The 14,300-nt window shown below is 39.0% G+C and overlaps 1 protein-coding gene across 1 annotated transcript in view; it reads right to left on the bottom strand.

The window, feature by feature from the left end:
* fgf11b (fibroblast growth factor 11b) overlaps window positions 1-14,300 on the bottom strand; it is an 81,007-nt gene that overhangs the window by 35,574 nt on the left and 31,133 nt on the right. The gene's annotated exons all lie outside the window — the stretch shown is intronic.

Raw genomic sequence — 14,300 nt, 5'->3', positions numbered from 1 at the left:
ATTTAGCACAACTCAGACCAAACTTCCTGATGTAAACATATATTAAAACATGAAAGAATACAATTGAATACACTACTGTTAAAAAAATGTGTGGTCAGTAACATTTTTGGAGAGAAATTAATATTTTTTTCCCCCTCAAAAACTGATTAGATTGATCAAAAGTGATAGTCAAGACATTTTTAGTGTTACAAAAGATTTATGTTTCAATTAAATTCTGTTCTTTTGAACCTTAGATTCATCAAAGAATCCTGAAAAACAATGTACTCTATCATAGTTTCCACAAAATATTAAGCAGCTCAACCGTTTTGAATCATTAGTTAAGCATTAGTAAATAGTCGATTCATCATTTATAAAGCATTTATATACATTAGTAAGCAGTTTATAAATACAGCTATAATTGCTTTATTATAAGCATATCTATAACGTGTTTAATAATTTTATTTTTATACTTTATTAATAATCAATTTATAATTTCTAAATTAAGTATTACATTATTTACACATACCAATTATTTAGGAGTTGTCAAGCATTGTAAAGCTTTAACAAAAGAGATTTAAAGGCTTAGTTATCTTCTAGAAAAAGAAAGCAGACACAACAGATACAGAACATGTAAATATTTATTTAAAGATGCAAAAAATGAAACTGTACAACTGCACACTTGATGAAAAATATACCTAAATATACCTATAAATGTTTAATGTGTCCAATAAACTTCCCTAAAAGTATTTAGACATTTAAGTCACACTTAAAAATTGTACATGAATACCATTGTTAGATAACAAAATATTAAACCAAGCATTTATTTTTTATAGAAGCTTAGCAACATTTTTCAAGAAAAACATTTCACAACATAAGGTGTAATGGGTTTAAAATTATACAATATAATATAAAGTACAAAAAAGTACTGCAACATTTTGGAACATGTAGTTAGCACATTATTAACACTTGTGGATACTCTGCTAAGACGCCTTGAGGGGAAATTATTTCATACATCCAATAAAAATCACTTTGGGACCAGTTAGTTAAAACTATTGCAAAAATGGCTAGGAAAAGTTATGGTAAAGTTATTTGGTCATCTAATGCAATGAACTTCCTACATTTTAAAATGTGGTTCATATGTCCAGAAGTGGAGTCACTGTTTGCACAAGTTAAGTAGTCTACAACGACTAATTCAGTGGCTCTTAAAGGGATAGTTCACACAAAAAAGAAAATTCTGTCACCATTTACTCCGCCAAATCCTCAAGTTGTTCCAAACCTGTGTGAATTTCTGTGTTCTGCTGAACAAAACGTTTTTTGAACAATGTCTGCAACCAAAGTTGATAGATCCCATTGACTTCCATAGTGACTTCCATCACTGGGATCTGTCATTCAGAAACATGGCTTTTCCTATCACTGCTATGCTGACGACACTCAACTCTACTTCTCATTTCAACCAGATGATCCCACAATTGGCGTTCGTATTGCTGCCTGCCTGACAGACATTTCTGCCTGGATGAAGGAACATCACCTGCTTATCAACCTTGCAAAGACAGAACTGCTTGTGGTCTCAGCCAAACCAGCACTTCACCATAATCTCTCCATTCAGCTAGGTTCCTCAACCATAACTCCGTCCAGGACAGCCAGGAACCTTGGAGTTGTGATTGATGATCAGCTAAAATTCACTGACCACATTACTGCAACAACCCGGTCCTGCAGATTTGTGCTATACAACATTAGGAGGATTAGACCCTTCCTATCAGAGCAGGCCACACAACTCCTGGTCCAAGCTCTTGTTCTCTCCGGACTGGACTACTGTAATGCTCTTCTAGCGGGCCTTCCGGCATGCACTATCAAACCCTTGCAACTGATCCAGAATGCAGCGGTGAGGGTGGTCTTTAAAGAGCTGTAGAGAGCGCACGTCACGCCTCACTTCATCAGTCTGCACTGACTGCCAATAGCCCCTCGAATCAAATTCAAGGCACTGATGCTCGCCTTCAAGGCAACCACAGGCTCTGCACCAATATACCTAAACTCGCTCGTTCAGACTTACACACCCTCCAGAAGGTTACGTTCAGCAAGTGAACGACGCCTCGTGGTGCCATCCCAAAGAGGCATGAAATCACTCTCACAGACTTTTTCCTGGACCGTTCCCACCTGGTGGAACGACCTGCCTATCTCAATTCGAGCAGCCGAGTCTGTAGCCTAGGCCTGTCGCGATTGGTCGATACAATCGACTGAGTCGACACTGATAATTAGTCAACGTCAATATTTTTAGTCGACTGGGTAAGTTGGGCACGATATGAAATTGTAGCCTATTAGTAGCTACCGGTAGGCTACTTTGACAGCACTCTAATAAGAGCAGTATTTCTTAATCTGTGTCGATGTGTGACAGCAGGAGTGAGGACGTGTGTGTGAGCTCTGCTTCCACCGTTCACTAAACAATGGAAGCAGAACAGTCAAATATACACTCACCTAAAGGATTATTAGGAACACCTGTTCAATTTCTCATTAATGCAATTATCTAATCAACCAATCACATGGCAGTTGCTGTTAGAGCTAGGGTGTGGTCCTGGTCAAGACAATCTCCTGAACTCCAAACTGAATGTCAGAATGGGAAAGAAAGGTGATTTAAGCAATTTTGAGCGTGGCATGGTTGTTGGTGCCAGATGGGCCGGTCTGAGTATTTCACAATCTACTCAGTTACTGGGATTTTCACGCACAACCATTTCTAGGGTTTACAAAGAATGTTGTGAAAAGGGAAAAACATCCAGTATGCGGCAGTCCTGTGGGCGAAAATACCTTGTTGATGCTAGAGGTCAGAGGAGAATGGGCCGACTGATTCAAGCTGATAGAAGAGCAACTTTGACTGAAATAACCACTCGTTACAAGCGAGGTATGCAGCAAAGCATTTGTGAAGCCACAACACGCACAACTTTGAGGTGCATGGGCTACAACAGCAGAAGACCCCATCGGGTACCACTCATCTCCACTACAAATAGGAAAAAGAGGCTACAATTTGCACGAGCTCACCAAAATTGGACAGTTGAAGACTGGAAAAATGTTGCCTGGTCTGATGAGTCTCGATTTCTGTTGAGACATTCAGATGGTAGAGTCAGAATTTGGCGTAAACAGAATGAGAACATGGATCCATCATGCCTTGTTACCACTGTGCAGGCTGGTGGTGGTGGTGTAATGGTGTGGGGGATGTTTTCTTGGCACACTTTAGGCCCCTTAGTGCCAATTGGGCATCGTTTAAATGCCACGGCCTACCTGAGCATTGTTTTTGACCATGTCTATCCCTTTATGACCACCTTGTACCCATCCTCTGATGGCTACTTCCAGCAGGATAATGCACCATGTCACAAAGCTTGAATCATTTCAAATTGGTTTCTTGAAAATGACAATGAGTTCACTGTACTAAAATGGCCCCCACAGTCACCAGATCTCAACCCAATAGAGCATCTTTGGGATGTGGTGGAACGGGAGCTTCGTGCCCTGGATGTGCATCCCACAAATCTCCATCAACTGCAAGATGCTATCCTATCAATATGGGCCAACATTTCTAAATAATGCTTTCAGCACCTTGTTGAATCAATGCCACGTAGAATTAAGGCAGTTCTGAAGGCGAAAGGGGGTCAAACACAGTATTAGTGTGGTGTCCCTAATAATCCTTTAGGTGAGTGTATACGCGTAGCTCAGGAAAAAGAAAGCAACAGAAAAGTGTGGCGCGGCGGTGGCGTGCTCGCGCGCGCTGCCCGACTCCGACCTGAAGCGCGCGCAGCCGCCTTTCACTCAGACAGATCGTGACGCCAGTTTCGCGGATTATTGGGTTTGAATGGTAAAAAATATGTAAAAAAGCACATCCTGGCGAGTATTCGGGTAAACGCAGTCGGATATGTCTTTAGTGAACGTATACAGTGTTGAATGAGAAATCGGGTGTTATAATGAATTAGGTCCGTGCAGCTCTTAAAGTGCCAGACCTAATATTCTGTGTGAAGCAGGGCAGGGCAGGAACATGCCGGCCAAGTGAGTTTTTAGGGTTTTTTAACCCTGAAACAATGATAAAACAATGAATAGTAAGTTCTGTCATATTAGTCAATTACTTTTACAGTTTTTTGCCATGGTATCGATTCAGTATCGGTTTTGAGGTATTTTAGTCTGGTATCGTATCGAAGTCATAACTTTGGTATCGTGACAACACTATTCTATATAAAAAGTATTTGCTGATATTATCTTTTTTTGTTATGTTGGTTTACAAATTTGCACCTTTTTACATTTTTACTCTTTTAGTTTTACATTTTGTCAAAGGCTTGTTTACATTTATACTTTTTTATAGTACACTACTGAAGGCCAACATTGCAAGTTAAATTAAATGTTTTTAAGTAAAATTGTTGAAAATTATTGCGATAAATTAGTCGATAGATTAATCGATAAATTAGTCGATATAAAAATAGTCGTTAGTGGCAGCCCTAGCCACTTTCAAAAAACATCCAAAGACATCTTTTTCAGCAGCACCTGACCAATAAAGAATAGCACTTGTCACTCTATTCATTTTCTGCTTGTTTATTTATAATAATAAAAAATTATGTCCTATGTGTTCTGTGCTAGATTAACTGAGACTTGTTACAAAACTTGCATATTGTTGCCCTTAACTGTTTTAGTTGCTTCTGTTGCTCTCATTTGTAAGTCGCTTTGGATAAAAGCGTCTGCTAAATGACTAAATGTAAATGTATGTTTTTTCCCTACACCAGCATATGCTGGTTAGGTATATGTTGAAGCATGGCAGCTAGTTTGAGCTGGTTTACACTGGTCCTTAGCCGGTTTAAGCCAGTCAAGTGCTGGTCCTAAGAAACTAGCTCCAGCTCACGACCAGCTTATAACCAGCTCAGGACCAGCCTAAACCAGCTCATAACCAACTAAGGACCGGCATAAACTAGCTCAAACCAGGTGCCAGCTTCAAATCATACCTAACCAGCATATGCTGGTTCTTTCAACAGGGATGGAAGTCCATCAACTGTTTAGGTCTCCATATTCTTTCAAATATCTTCTTTTCTGATCAGCAGAAGAAAGAAATTCCTACAAGTTTGGAAGAAGTTGAGAGTGAGTAAATGATGACAGAATTTTCATTTTTGGGTGAACTACCCCTTTAAATGGTTTTTTTTCAAGACCCATATTTTGCATTGGGCATCAAATGAAACAAAAAGGCCCTTAAAACCAAACATTATAATTTAGCCTCTTAATGTAATCAAGAACTGCATAGGCTGATATGGGGAAGACATGAACTAACATGACAGACAAAAGGTCAATTGGCAAATTAGGTTACTGCAAGTGAACTTTAATGTACTGCATTTTATTTGACCTTTTGCAGTTTTGTTCATGGTTTTCAAGAATGAAGGGTTGTGTCGAGCAACCTGTCCATTTTGACAATTGCCTAACTTGACTAGCTTCTATCATGATGAACTTCTGCCAAAATACTTAAGAATTTGATTGCTTATGCTCCCTTTTTAAAAGGTCACAAGTCTATCTATTTTGCTATGCTAATTATTAAGCACTTATACAGTCAGGGTTTTTGCATGTGGCATTGATTTTCCCCTGCTGTCCACGATACCGGCAGACCTGCAGCCCATTTTTGGGCAGCGACCGACCAGTTGAGAACCACTGAACTAATTTTGCATCAATATCCAGAGCGCAGCTGTTCCTTATGCACATGAAGATGCCTCCAAATGACCTGAAGGGTCAGATTCGAATAGGCCACCTTTCGCAGGCCTCACATATGTTGCAGATGATGCATTAGTCATGAACATTTATCATACATAACTCACTTGACATTTATACTTTCTCATGTATAACTGAATGAAGAACATGTTTGCTCTCTCATTCCCTTTGACCATCTTACCATGAACGCTTCACAGTCCATCCTACAGCATTGTATTTACTTTAGCTTCATCTTTATTTTTCGAGAAGCTTTGGTCACTACAGGACTTTTAGAAATAAAATGTGTATGCTGCTCTATTAAAGATGTATTCGCATTGCACGTTTATTTATGAGACTAGAGGAGAAGAACAGAAGCTGAATGATTTATTAGTACAGTCCCTCCAGCCTGTTTTCTGTTCATTTTAGAAACAAGAGAAAGGAAAGCTAAACAGAAAATTGCTTGTAAACAGACTACCCGTAGTTCCAAAAAGTGTGTAGTTGTAGTAAATGTAGTGACCACACTTAGAACAGTTTCTTAGGACCAGCTGATTCGTTCCCCACAGTGAAATTCAAATGAAAGAAATCTCTCAAGGAAGAAAAGCGATTTCCAGGAGGGATAGGCTGGCTAGTTTCCACTGTGAAGAATATTGGTCAAAGGATTGCATTGTATAAATGTGGAGCCGGTGGGTTAAAAAGACAGTCAGTCTCAAATTCACATGCTTCATCATGATAAGCTTGAAACCAACTGAGAACTGCTTTGTTGTAATTATTGGTTAATCGGGCAATCCAATCACAAGTTAATACGAAGATCTTTTTCCGCTACACATCCTCCACAGTGAGTGCGTGTTCTTGAGTGTGTCCTTTTACTTTTCTTTGCTGTCACAACACCTTTAGCAATGCAGAGGACTGTGATGGAATCTGCTGAACTTTTCCCAAGACCCGGTAAAAGCTCGTATTGATTTCACCCACGCAAATCCTGATAAAAATTCCACTGACACAAAGAGGTTGCAAAGCTCAGTTTGTGTGTTTCTGATTGCGTATGTGTTAGTTTTGCTGCTGCGGTTTTATCTCTAGTCTGAGATCAGCAAGAAGTGAGTGTTGGTAGGAATAGGAATTTTTTCTGCTTTCAAGTACACATGAGAAGCTCCTACTTCTGAGGTGAGCAGTCGGGTGTATTCAGTGTTTCTTCAACTATAAGCACTTTGGACCCTGTGCACTACAACATAAACTTTCTTAAAACACACTTTTTACACTTTGACTGTGTTTCAGCTGCCAACTAAAATGTCCAATAGTCTAAATACATGCAAAAATAAGATTAACATTTCCACCACAGTATCATTTTTAAGCACATCACATATTATGTACTGTATTTGACATCATTTTGTGGTAGATATTGGCTTTTAAACATTTAATATGTATGCATAACTTAATTGTACAGTGCCCTCCACTAATATTGGCACCCTTGGAAAATATGAGCAAAGAAGGCTTTGAAAATAATCCTGCATTGTTTATCCTTTTAATCTTTCATTCCAAAATTTCTAAAAATTCTAACCTTTCATTGAAGTAAAACAATTGAAAGTGGGGGGAAACTCACATTATGAAATAAATGTTTTTCTCTATTATTATTCTCAATTATTGGCACCCAATTATTGCAACCTCATTTTTCCAAGATAGCAGCTCTGAGTCTTCTTCTATAATGCATGATGAGTTTGGAGAACACCTGACAAGAGATCAGAGACCATTCCTTAATTCAGAATCTCTCCAGATCCTTCAGATTCCCAGCCAGATCCATGTTGGTGCATCTTATCTTCAGGTCACCCAACTCATTTTCTACAGGGTTCAGGTCAGGGAACTGGGACGGCCATTGCAGAAGCTTAATTTTGTGCTCAGTGACACATTTTTCTGTTGATTTTGATGTTTGTTTTAGATCATTTGTCCTGATTGAAGATCAACCACGGCCCATAATAAAATTTCTTGCAGAAGCGGTCAAGTTTGATTTTGTACCAGTTGGTATTTGCTGGAATACATGATGCCATGTATCTGAACAAGATTTCCAGGACCTCCAGCAAAAAAGCCCACAACATAATTTAAATCCATCTGGTGGGTTTTCTGCCCAAAAGCTCTTTTTTTTGTGTGTTTCATCTGACCATAGAACCAGGTCCATTTTGAAGTTCCAGTCGTGTCTGACAACTGAATATGCTGGAGTTTGGAGAATCTTTGTCCACTCAAACTCTCCTCCTCACCGTGCATTAGGGCGATTTAGATGTATGTCCTCTTTCAGGCAGATTTGTAAAATCTTTAGTTGATTGGAACTTATTAATTATTGCCCTGAAGGTGGAAATGGATTTTCAATGGGTTAGCTATTTTCTTACAGCCACTTTCTATTTTGTGAAGCTCAACATTCTTTTGCTGCACATCAGAACTATATTCTTTGGTTTTACTCATTGTAATGAATAATTAAGGGAATTTGGCCTTTTTGTTTCCTCATATTTACTCCTGTGGAACAGGAAGTCATGGCTGGACAATTTTATGCCCCTAGTCACCCTGGTGTGTTAAAAAAATGTGAATATGAATATACACTCACCTAAAGGATTATTAGGAACACCTGTTCAATTTCTCATTAATGCAATTATCTAATCAACCAATCACATGGCAGTCGCTTCAATGCATTTAGGGGTGTGGTCCTGGTCAAGACAATCTCCTGAACTGAATGTCAGAATGGGAAAGAAAGGTGATTTAAAGGTCCTGTTCTTCGTGATCCCATTTTTCAAACTTTAGTTAGTGTGTAATGTTGCTGTTAGAGCATTTATAATACCTGTAAAATTATAAAGCTCAAAGTTCAATGCCAAGCGAGATATTTTATTTAACAGAAGTTCCCTTTCAAAGCCTACAGCGAACGGCTGGTTAGGACTACATCCTGGTATTTCCTGCTTTAATTACGTCAGTAGAGCAGTATGTCGGCTAACCTCCGCCCACAAGAACACGCGAAAAAGGGGGCGTGGTCTTGTTGCTCCCGCGTGGAGAATAGGAAGTGTTGCGTTCGTTTGCGTTCGTATAGTTTGTTTGTTGCCATGTCGTCGAGACGCTGTTATTTTCATCCCGGAGTCAAGTCACCTTTGTTTGGCTTTCCCAGGGACACTGTACTTAGAGATCATTGAGCGCATGCATCCCCGTTATGGTAAGAGGCGTGACCTTTCCGGTAACGTGCGCTCTGCGTGCGCTAAGCTTCTGTCGAATCACAACACGGGAACCGCTGGCACAATCAGAACTCGTTACGTATTTCTGAAGGAGGGACTTCATAGAACAGGGAAATCTTTCAAGCCGTTTTGAGGACAGTGAAAACAGCAGTATACAGATAAGTAAATTGTGTGAAAAATACTGTGTTTTTTTACACGCGAAACATGAACACATGTTATATTGCACACTGTAAACACAACCAAAGCTTCAAAAAAACACGAAAAACGGGACCTTTAAGCAATTTTGAGCGTGGCATGGTTGTTGGTGCCAGACGGGCCGGTCTGATTATTTCACAATCTGCTCAGTTACTGGGATTTTCACGCACAAACATTTCTAGGGTTTACAAAGAATGGTGTGAAAAGGGAAAAACATCCAGTATGCGGCAGTCCTGTGGGCGAAAATGCCTTGTTGATGCTAGAGGTCAGAGGAGAATGGGCCGACTGATTCAAGCTGATAGAAGAGCAACTTTGACTGAAATAACCACTCGTTACAACCGAGGTATGCAGCAAAGCATTTGTGAAGCCACAACACGCACAACCTTGAGGCAGATGGGCTACAACAGCAGAAGACCCCACCGGGTACCACTCATCTCCACTACAAATAGGAAAAAGAGGCTACAATTTGCACAAGCTCACCAAAATTGGACAGTTGAAGACTGGAAAAATGTTGCCTGGTCTGATGAGTCTCGATTTCTGTTGAGACATTCAGATGGTAGAGTCATAATTTGGCATAAACAGAATGAGAACATGGATCCATCATGCCTTGCTTCCACTGTGGTGGTGGTGGTGTAATGGTGTGGGGATGTTTTCTTGGCACACTTTAGGCCCCTTAGTGCCAATTGGGCATCGTTTAAATGCCACGGCCTACCTGAGCATTGTTTCTGACCATGTCCATCCCTTTATGACCACCATGTACCCATCCTCTGATGGCTACTTCCAGCAGGATAATGTCACAAAGCTCGAATCATTTCAAATTGGTTTCTTGAACATGACAATGAGTTCACTTTACTAAAATGACCCCCACAGTCACCAGATCTGAACCCAATAGAGCATCTTTGGGATGTGGTGGAACGGGAGCTTCGTGCCCTGGATGTGCATCCCACAAATCTCCATCAACTGCAAGATGCTATCCTATCAATATGGGCCAACATTTCTAAAGAATGCTTTCAGCACCTTGTTGAATCAATGCCACGTAGAATTAAGGCAGTTCTGAAGGCGAAAGGGGGTCAAACACAGTATTAGTATGGTGTTCCTAATAATCCTTTAGGTGAGTGTACAGTCAAACCAAAATGTATTCAGACACCTTCAACATTTTCTCACATTATCACAGTTTATTCGCTATAGTTTAGAAAATGCTAATAAAATATAACAAGAACTCGGAGTTAAACATGTGTCAGAACAAATTCATCTTGATAATGTCAGATAACTTTGATAGACATTTTTACGCATTTGGCAGACACTTTTATCCAAAGTGACTTACATTGCATTCAAGGTACACATTTAACATTTTGTCAGTTTTTGCTTTCCCTGGGAATCAAACCCATGACCTTGGCGTTGCTAGCGCCACGCTCTACTGTTTGAGCTACAGGAAAGCACAGAAAGTTATGTAATGGATTACAATCAACCAATCAGATGTCAGCTGTTAAATTTAAGTAGACAATTAGATAATACTAATTTTGGTCAACCAATTATCAAGCAATGCTCAATTTTATTCAGTATGTGGTGTAAAAGGGCGCATTAGAAATGAAAGAAAAAACACTTAAGCAAAACATGGTGTCTGAATAATTTTGGTCCCAAATTTTTAAATATTTTACTGGTATGAATAATTTTTGGGTATAATATGTCACAGTTTACTTTATTTTGCAATCCTCACTTACATAAATGAACTATAGTATCCTGCACCCACTAGTAAAAAATATATATCTGGTGTCTGAATAATTTTTGGTTTGACTGTACTTCAGAGATATTTTACTCATAAGAATTTCCAGGGTAGCCAATAATTGTGGCCAACATGCATTGGAGAAATTCTTCTACTTCAATGAAAGGTTAGCATTTTGTGATTTTTTTTTAATGAAATATCAAAAGGATAAACAATTCAGATTTATTTTCACAGCCTTCTTTGCTCATATTTACCAATGGTGCCAATATCTACCAAAATATTTATCACGAAAATAAAAATATTCTGCTAAGTGATATTTACCTTGACTTTACTTCATCATGTCTCATATTGCATCTTAAGCTGCTCTTCACTGACACTGTCCAAGACTGCAGACAGCTCCGTATGTTTTCGAATTGCTTTCGCTTTACTTTGATGTCATAAATCGATCAGTCTGCGCAGCACCGCTTCAAGTCGAACACACCTTTTTCTGTTGTACCAGTGGATAAGCATAAGGGAATACACCTGCATCACTTTTACACAATCTAAATTATTTATGCATGTCACCCAGCAGATAATTCCTTTGTATAAAGCAAGTCGTTAACTGTACATTATCAGACAATAAGCTCTGTAAACTCAAATATTACTGAAATACACTGCAACGAAATTACTTTGCAATTTGCAAAACCATTTGCTACAAAATACTGCAGAGCTGCTTTCCACCCTCTTTCATGTGAACGCCTCTTTCAGCATCCCAATTCACCCTTCTGAGTTTGCTTGGTCATTTACAAGCACAAAATGACTACAATATTTCCAACTCATTTCTTTTGGTCTCTTAGTCTTTCTCCCCCATCTCTCCTTCAATTTCTAATAATTACCCATATGGGGTAATAATATGATGCATTATCCAACCCAAAAAAAGGGGACGCATGTGATTATTTGCCAGGCGAGTTGGGGGAAGGGATGCATATAACATAATTTCATTAGAGAAGATGGCTCTATATGTATCGGACAGGCATAAAGTATACACTTACAGCCTCATTTGACAGCTGAAGCATGACAGGGCTAATCAGAATCTCAGCTGCCTTCCACTGGAACAGCGACACTGATGATTCACTTTAGAGTATCAGCATAAACCGAACACCCACTCATGCTACTGTTAAACAGTGGGAAACTGCGGCTATCATGGCTCTTCATCACCACATCCAAAAACTAGCATGACACAGCAAAGTGACAGAAAACACACACGCATGCCAACATGGTGTTTAACAGCATTTAATGAAGCATGCCATTTTGTACTAATTTAGTTCTGCGTAGGAACACGAGTAACTGGTGGGTTGCTCTCAGTATATATAGTAATACTATTGTGTGTTTGGACTTGTGCAGTCATATCCCAGCTAACAAGAACGTTCTCAGAACTTTGGCTAACGTGTTGAACAAGGTTGTCTGGTCTTTAATAATATTCTAAAAACATTAGCCTTAAAACATTATTTATACATTGTTCTGAAACATTTAGTTGAATGTTTGGTTAACATTTCAAATGTTACTAGGGCCTACTTGTTTGAGAATGTTCAAAGAACATTCAAAAGTAACATTCCCGTAAGGGCTTTTCACACTGCGCTTAACCCTGGGTTATCGTCATTCTAAACACAGATTTTAACCCCGGGTTAAGGAGCATTTCACACTTGTAGTTCAGATGTGGGTCTAGCACCACTTTTTACCTGGGGTTATGAAACTCTGCTCCGGAGCAGTGTTAACTCCACATTGCGGTGCCAAACTTATACAGTGTGACACGATGCAGTGTTAAAATGTTACAGCTAGACGCTTAGTAACAGACAACCAATCGCGTGCCTTATATTCACACGCTTTAGGCAGTCATGGAAACACTGTGCAATGTATACAAACAGTCGTTTCTGTATAGTTTACTGAAACAGACGTTTCTGTGAATGAAATGTCAAACGATGATTGAAAACGTGACAACTGGAGTGAAGAAGAGACCGTTTTATTCTTACCTTTATAGTTTGAAAATTTCACAGTTCACACAAAAAAACTTAGCATCAATTTTTTGGAGTTATGACTCAAAAAGAGTTTACGTTTAACCAACAAGCTACATTGAGTTAGAGGAACTTAATCATTTGTAGCATAAACACACATTTTTAAAGGTCCCGTTTTTCCAGTTTTTTTGAAGCTTTGATTGTGTTTACAGTGTGCAATATAACATGTGTTCATGTTTCACGTGTAAAAAAACAGTATTTTTCACACAATTTACTTATCTGTATACCGCTGTTTTCACTGTCCTCAAAACGGCTTGAAAGATTTTCCTGTTCTATGAAGTCCCTCCTTCAGAAATACGTAACGAGTTCTGATTGTGCCAGCGGTTCCCGTGTTGTGATTCGACAGCAGCTTAGCGCACGTTGCCCGGAAAGGTCACGCCTCTTACCATAACGGGGAGATGCATGTGCTCAAAGTACAGCTTCCCTGAAGGCCAAACAAAGGTGATTTGACTCCGGGATGAAAATAACAGCGTCTCGACAACAAACGCAACCGAACGCAACACTTCCTCTTCTCCACGAGGGAGAGCAACAAGACCACGCCCTCTTTTTTGTGCATTCTTGTGGGCTGAGGTTAGTCAACAAACTGTTCTACTGACGTTATTAAAGCAGGGAGTACAGGGATGTAGTCCAAACCGGCCGTTCGCTGTAGGCTTTGAAAGGGAACTTCTGTTAAATAAAATATCTCGCTTGGCATTGAACTTTGAGCTTTATAATTTTACAGGTATTATATATGCTCTAACAGCAACATTACACACTAACTAAAGTTTGAAAAATGGGATCACGAAGAACAGGACCTTTTAAGTTAATTACTCAAAAAAGTAAGTCGCTCCAACTAGCAGAGTTGTAGCCCTGAAACCAATTAATCTTATCTATTTCAGTTCAAATCAACAGCTATCATAGCGCATGCTAATATATCTTATTTAACATGTTTATTTATTGAAAAAGTAAGATATTACTTGTCATTTGTGCAGTCATTGCTTAGAGTCAATATAGTGTTTACCTTCATACTCTTCAGCACAATGGTAACCACAAAAACTTAAACATTACAGAAACTCTTTTAAATGTCAAAAATAACATAAATAATGCTAAAAAAAATAATAATGCTGCGTTCACACCAAATGCGAATAGAGCGTCAAAATCGCATCTACCACGTCTAGTTAGACGCTTGAACATTTTGAATCCATTCGCACATCCAATTCGCTGTGCGTATAAATCGAGCGTTTGAAGCGAAATAGACGTGCATTAAGGCGCTCCAGGAGAAATATGTCATAAAACACCTCTGCCTCTTTTCATTTTCATTAAAAATATATATTAAACATTAATAGCCACACAAATGTGGTCCAGGCAACGCACTACCTACATTATCTTCAGTGCATGTATATTTAAATATCCTAAAAAAATAAAGTTATGAAACTTCTCTTTGCCCTCAGTCAAAACGATTTGGCAGACAACAAATTATAG

Source organism: Gobio gobio (assembly GCF_949357685.1).
Source record: "Gobio gobio genome assembly, chromosome: 22".
In the NCBI taxonomy this organism is placed as follows: Eukaryota; Metazoa; Chordata; class Actinopteri; order Cypriniformes; family Gobionidae; genus Gobio; species Gobio gobio.
The sequence above is the reverse complement of the archived record's forward strand: the minus strand, read 5'-3'. Positions and strand labels throughout refer to the sequence as shown.